At 37.1% G+C, this 9,436-nt stretch overlaps 1 long non-coding RNA gene across 1 annotated transcript in view; it reads left to right on the top strand.

Moving 5' to 3' along the window:
* Window positions 1–366: 366 nt before the first annotated feature.
* The window catches only part of LOC113612450 (uncharacterized), a 28,453-nt gene continuing 19,383 nt past the window's right edge, over window positions 367–9,436 (top strand). The window contains exons 1-2 of the long non-coding RNA XR_003429855.1: window positions 367–995; window positions 2,942–3,117. This is a non-coding gene — a long non-coding RNA (uncharacterized LOC113612450). The remainder of the gene's footprint in view (window positions 996–2,941; window positions 3,118–9,436) is intronic.

Consider the following 9,436-nt stretch of genomic DNA (forward strand, 5'->3'; position numbering starts at 1 on the left):
CTCATGGAGCTTACATTGTAGTGATCTATTATGTCATATTATGTTATACGTGAAATGTTATATTTTTCTACTTCATGCTATGTAGTATGCAGTATATTAGATAATATTGTATTGATTGATATCTTAGAAAATATGTTAAATAGTGCAATATCATAATAAGCAGTATGAAGAAAAATAAATAATCGTCAGGCAACGGTGCTGCCACTTTAGAGGAGCTTCTCAGGGAGATGACACTTGAGGAGAACATTGAATGAGGCAGGACAGGAAGTCATGGAAGAAATAGGTCTGGAGTCCTCCAAGCAGAGCAAATCTCAAATGAAAGGTCCTGAGGAACAAGTCGGGTTTATTTCTTCAGGACAAAAATAAGAAGCCCTGTGTGATTGAGGGTGGAGAGTCAGAAGAGCAGGAGAGCATGATAGAGAGCGAGGCAGAGGCCAGACTATGGAAGGGCTTTTCTAGAGTCATCAACCCATCGAGACCAGCGAAAGTAAACAGCGAAGAATGATTTTCGATGACTGAACCCTGGAGAACAGCTGAATTTGGGATTTGGGATCCAGATGAGCATACAGCTGCGGAGACTCAGGAGTGGGCGTTGAGCTGGGGAAGAATGGGGAGAACGTGCCTCTCACACAGCAAATATTTGAAGAAGGATGAGTCACCGTCTGTGCCCAATTCCCCTGCAAGACTGAGGAAGGCCAGGATTGAAACCACCCTTTGTACTCACGCCCTTCACAGGGAACAGTTTAGTGACGTGGTGGAGACAGAAGCTGCCTGCAGCTGATTTGAAAGAGAATACGAAATGAGGACTCTGGGACAGAGAAGAAAATACTCTCAGGAGAACGAGAGATGAAGAAATAGAGCTACGGAAGGATGAGCATGTAAAGGAAGAATTGTTTTCCCAGGATGGGAGATATTACACCATACTTGTAAGAAAGACAGACGGATGGGACAGATGGAGAGTGTGATGGGCAGAGTGTCTGGGAGAGCAAACACAGGTGAGCCATGGTCACAGGTACGGTGGATGCTGAGGGTGAGTGGAGAATAAGAGCCATATTGTCCGTGATCTTATCAAGTTTACAGTCTCAAGTTTCCAACCGTAATTGCTTCTGAAAGCGCTTTGCATTAAATCGAGTCGGAGCTATAACCTAATACTTTCTCGGCTCTTTTAAAGTCATACCCCATTTAAACAGCTGATAGTAGCATACCATAGAGACCAAAGACAGGGAACAGTCCCTGTTCCTCCTCTAAGTCAGTTTTTCTCACGACCAGTGGGGTATGGATAAATATTTAACCACCAACCCTCTGGAGGGAAAAACACCCTAATTTGTAGTAGAAGCTGGCTGCAGCATTCCACCGTCAGTCACAACTTCAAATTTACAATCCCTCCATGACTCTAAGCTTCCTGAAGATAAGAAATGTGTCTGATCCCCTTTCTATCTCTTTAAGCGCTAAGCACATTGATCTCTCTAATAGAGCCACACACCAAATATTTGGGGAAGGAAAGAAGAAAGGGCAGATACTCTGATCAATAGCTGAGATAAATGACATCTGTGAGCCGCTGGGCTTAGAACACACCTCCCCATTCTACCTGCCTGTCTCTTTGCCTCACATGTCTTATCTTAAATGCTGCCTTGATAGAAAGGCCTTTCTACTGATTCTATCCAAGCAGTTCCCACAGTTATTTCATAACTCTGCACTCTGTTGCTTTTTTTCATAGTACTCATAGCGATCTATCATTTTCCACAATTTATTTCCCTCCCAATTTACCCCACCATACTATAATTCCCAAACAAGACGGGGCCTTGGTTATTGTATTCCCAGTGCATAACTAGCAGTCTGAATGGTGCCTGACTCATACTACACACTTAATAAAAATATACTTTGAACAAATAAGTGATTTTACATGATTTATTAGTAAAAAGCAAGCTATTTAACGAAATGCTAATCTTATTGGTAAATTATTTTGATATCTACAATGCCATTATGATACTTCGTTTTGCATTTTTCTTATTTGTCAATTATCAGAGTGGGAAGTTAGTGTTACTAAAATGTTCATCAACTTTGTTCTCTACACAAAGATGTCATTGTCATTTGGAAACTGTAATTTTACATGGTTTTATATTCGAGAATGTTATCTATGTTCTCTCTGCTTTTCATCTAAATTTACGTACACACACTAACAGCCGTACATGTATTAAAGATGGAAGCAAATACCAGTAGAGGAAAGTTTGGACTCATCCTGCTAATAATCACGAGGGAGTATAAATTTCTATATAGAAATAAAATACCAAAGACTCCTTTCCTGTTATATCTACAGTCCTCAAGCCTGTCTTATATCATAGAGTGTTGCTTCTATGCCCTTTGCTCATGCTGTTTGCTCTGCCCTTTTCTCAGGTTGTTTGCTCTGAAACATCCTCTTCATCGCAGTCTCCACTCATCAAAATTCTATTATCCAACAAATTTCATCTCTACTGCTCTCTCTAACCATGAAGTGTTTCTCATTTTCATATATCACTCCTTAAAGAGACATTTGCTGAGACTGCTGCGTCTCTGGCACTAAGCAAGTACTAGGTGCTCAGAGATAAATAAGATACAGCCCTGCCATGCGCAGCTGACTGTGTAGCTGGGGGGTCAGACCAGCAAGCCTAGTGGGCTTCACACAGGGTCAAATGCGAGGCTCTGGTCAAGAATGAGTTGTCAGAGAATGCTTCCTAGAAAAGAGTGCCTCTCCTGAGTTACAGTCACACTAGATGGATTTCCTCTTCATTCAGGTCCAGTAGGATGTTTCTTTTCCTTATGGCATTTATAGAGTTCCTTATTTTATTATAGGGCATTTTTGTATAGTACGGATGTATAAAATATCCTTATATTTTTATATGTGTGTGTATTTATTGTCACAATCGAGTTTGTTTCTCATTCATGTCAATTAATTATTTGTCAGGTGGCCAACAAGGTGATTCAGGGACCCAGGCCCCTTCCACATATTGGCTGCTCCAAATACTCCGTTGGCTACTCTGAGTCTGGCCTGGAGATGAGGGGAGAGAGATCAACAGCAGAGAATCTCAGGGACAAGTTCAGAGGCCACGTGCAATGCTACATACATTCAATTGGCCAGAGGTAGGCACGTGGCCCTAAGTAATTTGTACCTATTACCAAACTGTGAACTTGCTAAGGCTACTAATATATAATGTAACTGCAGTACACTTCAAAATACATGTATTTACAATAACTTGAGCATTTTTTCCTCTGGAAAAGAAGTTCAGAACGTTTCATAATATACTTTTCAGTAATGTACCTGTGCACCATTTAATCTACACACCTTCAGTACCTTCCATGCTGGGGAGTGAGGCGTCCAAGAGGCATTTCTTCCTTGGGTTAAATGTGCAGCCAGGCCCAGCGCTAGCTATGGTCACCAGAAGGCTTCCTGTTGAACATAACTCTTTCTGTCTGCTGGTTTGTAAACAAAATTCAGCATTGTGAAGTGAGATTTTTTTTCCAGAATTTTATGGCATGTGGTATTTTTCAAAGCGTTCATCCAAAAGAAACCTAGCTAAAAACTACCTATGATAATACCACCATGTCTCCCAGCTTTTGCCTTTAAAATCAAATGCATTTGTGTTACCATGCCCCCCTAGGTAGAAACTGTCCCCGGGTACATTCCAGTAATACAGAGAAGGCCAGTGACAGCTGAAGGACTATTTTTTCCTAAACAACTGTGTAAATTGAGAATGGGCATAACCTCTAAACAGTGGGTAACCATATTATTTATCATCTTGTAAGACTATGTAAATTAACATCCAGTCAGCTTATCAGCACAGTCAGCAGGAATTACACATTGTGAATTTGATAAATATGGAACAGACGTGAGGTGGAGAAGATCAAAGTGTGCAATTAAAATAATAACAGAGAATCATTTGTAGCTCTAATCCAGGAAACTTCACATATTCATTAGGCAAGGTGGTTTAGTGGAAGAAATAGGTGTGAGAGTACATAGCATTCTGTTCCATTCAACTGTTTATAACCTGTGATCCTAAGGAAATCATTTAATTAATTCTCATCTAGACAGAGGTTTAAAACACGTACTGTAATCATTAATTATAAGGATGTAAATTAACCTGCAACAGTACCTGATACAGGGAAGCCTCTTGAAGGAGATATAGTCCATCCTAACTAATTTTATTTATTTATTTATTTATTTTTATACATCTTTATTGGAGTATAATTGTTTTACAGTGTTCTGTTAGCTTCTGCTATACAACAAAGTGAATCAAAGCATACACGCATACACACACGCACACAAATGCAGACATTTTTGAAGAAAAAATAAATATCTCCTATGAACTCCAATACCAAAGAATAACCATTATAAGATTTTGTTGTATTTGGCATATATTGTATGTATGTATGCATCTCAATATTTTATAAGTGGCAATATTTCAAAATATATTTTAAATAAATGTAGGCATCATATAGTTCTGTATGCTTATTTTTTAACTTAACATTAAGAATTTTCCAACTTTTCAAACATGATTTAGTTGAAAACAAAACTTAGAGCACATCAAATAAAGTTGTCAGCCACAAATACTGAATTAACATAGCAAATATAAAACTAAAGGAAAAATATGCATGAACATACAAGATCAGAGGGACTCAGGACAGGAAGAAGAAATAATATTCGAAACATTTAAAAACGTGAATGGCATGGGGCACTGTATCTTTCAGAATCCACGTCAACCATGGAGCTGTGGGCTAGGTATTACGCCGTTATTTGCTCAATTTTGGGGCCGTCCACGGGGTCCTGGAGGAAAGGATGAGTTAGGGGGGAAATGAAGGGCTCTCGGGGCAGTGGCTGTCCACAAACAAGTACGGAAGCATCAGGGAGGGGGAAATTTCCCCCTACCTTTCTTGAGTTCTTTTGGCTGGTGTAATAATTAATTTGACACAAGACAGATCAAAAGGCGAAAAAAATTTAATTTGCTCACATGGAGGTCTCAGAGAAATAAGACCCCAAAAGCGGCCAAAGCAGGCAGCTTTTATACTTTTTAGATGAAAAAACAAAAAATATGTGAGGAATTGACTGGACAAAGAAACTTAGGGTCCTTAATTAATAAAGACTCTAAACAAGAGTTTGGGCTTGGAATAGTAAATTAGTAAAGAAGTAACAAAGTATGTTCACGTAGGCTTCTTGGCCCCAAGTTCCCTATCTCTGGCAACAAGGGTCTGGGAGATTTGTTTCCTGCTTTCAGGGACACAGCAAGGAGGGTCAAAGTGTCCCTCTTGTATTGGCTGTTTCTTAAGTAATCTTAATTCAAAATAATCAATATACTGCTTTTGCATGTTTTGGGCTGGCCTGCCCTAAGCCCCAACAGAAGTAATTAAATATTTTGACAGCAGAAGGCAGAACAGTAGACCCAGCATGGTCTCATCCACGGCAGGAGCCAGGCAATCTAGGGGAACCTTATGAGCAGAAACTGCTCAAGTTCCTGTCTAAGGACCTGCAATGAAGTGAATAAACTATGACTATCTCATTCTTCTTTCCATCGATCTGAAAATATTCAAATTTGATAGAAAGACTCCATTGGCCTAGCTTGGGTCAAATGTCTATCCTGTGACTAAGAGAGTACAGAGCACCCAATCTCTTACGGGGAGAGATTTGGGGAAGTATAATTACCAAAACAAGACGGAATGAATATTGTCATTTGTGTGATATAATGGTTCATTTAATTACTCCCCATTGTTGGACAATTAAGATGTTTCTAATTTTTGTTATTGTATATAACACAGTATACCATATTTTATATATATAATACTAATACATATTATATATGTGTACATATATAATATGTATTAGTATTATATATAATTCTATAGCATCTTTACTCCCTTCTCTGATTTTTTAAATTATTTTCCTAGGAGAATATTACTAGATTAAACAGATATGAACATCATTAAGCTTTTCAGACATAATGGGAAATTGCTTTTCACAAAGATGGTACCAATTTATATCCTGATGAGCAATGATCAAAAATGCTCTCAAGGGCACCTTGATACTACATTTAACAAATATTTTTTCGTGGTTGCAATGGGCCGGTAACCATTACAGTCTCCAGATAGACAGTGATAAACAGATGTCTCTGCTAATGTAGAGCTTAAATTATAAATGCAGAAGAGTATTTCAGAACTGAGGAATCCTATGAAGAAAATTAATCAGGGGAAGAAAATTAAAAGGTATTGTCATGTGAGTGTGGAGAACATTAGAAAAAGTGGCCAGGAAGGCCCCTCTGAGGAGGTGACATTTAAGCTGAATTCTGAACGATAAGAAAGTTCTGTCACATAAGATCAATGGGAAGAGCTTTCTAGGCTGGGGGAAGGGCAAGTACAAATGACCTGATGCAGGAAGGATTTTCCTATATTTAATGAAGGAAATAAAGGCAGTGTTGCTGGAGGTGAATGAAAAGCAGGATGAGAGAGGACCAGATAATGCAGCAGCTTCTATGCCCAAGGAAGAAGTTTAGATTGCATTTAGTTGTTGAAATATTTTAAACAAGACATGGACATTTTGTTAGTTTGCTAAGGCTGCCATTACAAAGCACCACAAACTGCATGGCTTAAGCAACAGAAATTTAATTCCTCACAGTTCTGGAGGCTAGAAGTCCAAATCAAAGTGTTGGCAGGGTTGATTTCTTCTGAGGGTCTCTCTCCTTGACTTGTAGATGACTATCTTTTTTGAACATCTTCTCATGGTCTTTCCTCTGTGCCTGTCCATGTCTTAATCTCCTCTTGTAAAGATACCAGTTGTACTGAACCGTACGACCTTATTTAACCTTAAATACTTCTTTAAAAGTCCTACCTCCAATACAGACACGTTCTGAGGTCCTGAAGGTTAGGACTTCAGCATGAATTTGGGGTGACATAATTCAACCCGTAACAGATGTGACCTGATTCCCAATTAAAAAAAACCCAAAACTTCTCTACTTGCGTTGTGGAAAACTGATTGTAGAGAAACAGGAGTGGAAACAAGAAGATGAGTTAGAGGTGTTCACCGTAATTCAGGTAAAGGATGATAGAGACTAAAACAAAGGCTGTGGCAGGAAATGAAAACTATTAAATAGGTTTGGGATATATGTAGAGACAATAGAACCAGCAACTCTTCTCAGTAATATAGTAACCTTCAGTACCAAATAGCCTCACGTAGAGAGAGTTAAATACAAGAGAACTTTATTTCTCACTCATGTACCAATAAGTATGTATCTGGTGAAGTATTTTCCAAAGCATGTTCTGTGGAATCTAATTAACGGAATCCTAAAAAAAAAGATTCTCTGATCCCTTAGGTTGAAAAATGCTGGTTTAAACAAGACAGTCTGATCTATTTACTGACACCTCTTGGAATCTTCAATTACTTTAAAATACAGCACCAAGAAAAGGCTACCTTTCCCAAAATTATTGAGCAAGTAGTCTCCTTTGTTTAAGAAAACAGCGTGTGAGACTTGTGCACCAAAGAATGGCAATTTGGGAAGCAGTTGTCTATCTCTAATTAAGTATGAATCTGGCTATTACTTTAAGATACTTTTTATTATACTAGGTATGGAGCTTTCTATTCCTACTTTAGCTAGTTTTGTTTTTTTTAATAATGAACTGGCATTACGTTTAATCACAAAACACATAAAAAACTATTGCTATTATCCTGTATCTATTCTTCTCTAATCTATTGATAATGATATACTATACTAATAAATTTTGTAATATACCATCCTTTAACTCCTGGAATAAATTCTATTTTATTAGAGTGAATACTTCTTTCTAAGAACTGTAGAAATATACCTATTATTTATCTAGAATTGATGTATCACACAAGTGTAATTGCTCTGTAATTTTTTTGTGCTATTGTCAGCTTTTAGTATCATGATAATGCTGATTCACGAATGATTGATTGAAGCGATGGCTGTGCATTGTTTTTAATCATTTGGAACAGTTTATTATATTTAATTATTTTTTATTTATTTATTTATTTTTTGCGGTACGCGGGCCTCTCACTGTTGCGGCTTCTCCCGTTGCGGAGCACAGACTCCGGACTCGCAGGCTCAGCGGCCGTGGCTCACGGGCCCAGCCGCTCCGCGGCATGTGGGATCTTCCCAGACCGGGGCACGAACCCGCGTCCCCTGCATCGGCAGGCGGACTCTCAACCACTGCGCCACCAGTGAAGCCCAGTTTATTATATTTAAATTTGAACGTATGTCCTATGATGAACCTGGAGTTATTTTTATATGTAACTCTTTGAAAACTTTTTCAATTATTTATATGATTATTTCTATCTTTATTAGATTATCTCTACTTCTTTTTTTCTGATTTTGCTTTATTTTGACTAATTTTTAGTAATTTTTATTTTTAATATGTCTACTTTGTGCATCTCTTCAAATTAATGAGCAAAAGCCATTATCTGGTTTTCCTTACACTTAACAAATCTCTGTAACTGCTGATACCTTCACATTCTCCTTTCTGCTTTTGTGTTGTGTTTCTCCTGTTTTCTATTTTTCTTAATTTTATTATAACTTTCATTAGTTTTTCTATCTCATTGCTAGTTTTTTCTCAAAAAAACATATTTTGGATTTATAAATATTTAAATTTTATCTTTGATAATTTATTTGTCATATATTTTTATGTATGAAATCATTCTTTGTCCGCATTTATTTAAACAATATTAAGAGCTTAAGGTTATAACAGACAAATGCCTAGTGCATTTTCGGGCAGTCTGAATTATAAAACTCACTTGCCATTTTCTTTGACTTCTGATTTTTCTATATTAATTATGACTTAGTTACTTTAATCTTCTTCCATGAGAATCATATGTATGTAATATTTTAAATTATGTAATAGTAATGTTTAAGTTTTTGAGAACTAAGTTTTTATCCATATTTTTCTAATTATCAACATCAAATATAATTTTGACTACTGCATATATCAATACTATTCAACACTCTATTACTATTCCCATCTCTCTACTTCACAGTTTCAAGCTATGTAACCTGGTTATCTTCATTGGATTATTATTTCATTAAGCATATTTTAAAATATATTTTCAGTTGTATTAATGGTACTATCATCCTTCTATTTCAAAAGTCCCTTTCCTTTTTTGAGTTTCTTCTTCAGCTCATCTTTTCGTTAGTTGGCATGTATGTTCAAAAAAGTTTTTCCCAGAGACATGCAGATGACAATGGAGTTTTTCTTGGAGTAGAAAGAACCAACTTCTGCCTCTTTCCTTACTGGTCATTTCATGCTCTCCCAGAGGCTTACATATAAACTAGCCAAAGAACATTTCTTAATCCAGCATGTTAATTCTATGGTTAGGGTGATTCCTCATGAAAACTAGTAAACCATTGGTCAATATCTTGCATTTCTAATTTTCTTGTTATTTGTGAATTTTTTTTTTTTTTTTTTT

Source organism: Aethalodelphis obliquidens, unplaced genomic scaffold (assembly GCF_003676395.1).
Source record: "Aethalodelphis obliquidens isolate GAN/ISIS:26980383/991018 unplaced genomic scaffold, ASM367639v1 scaffold3, whole genome shotgun sequence".
Classification (NCBI taxonomy): Eukaryota; Metazoa; Chordata; class Mammalia; order Artiodactyla; family Delphinidae; genus Aethalodelphis; species Aethalodelphis obliquidens.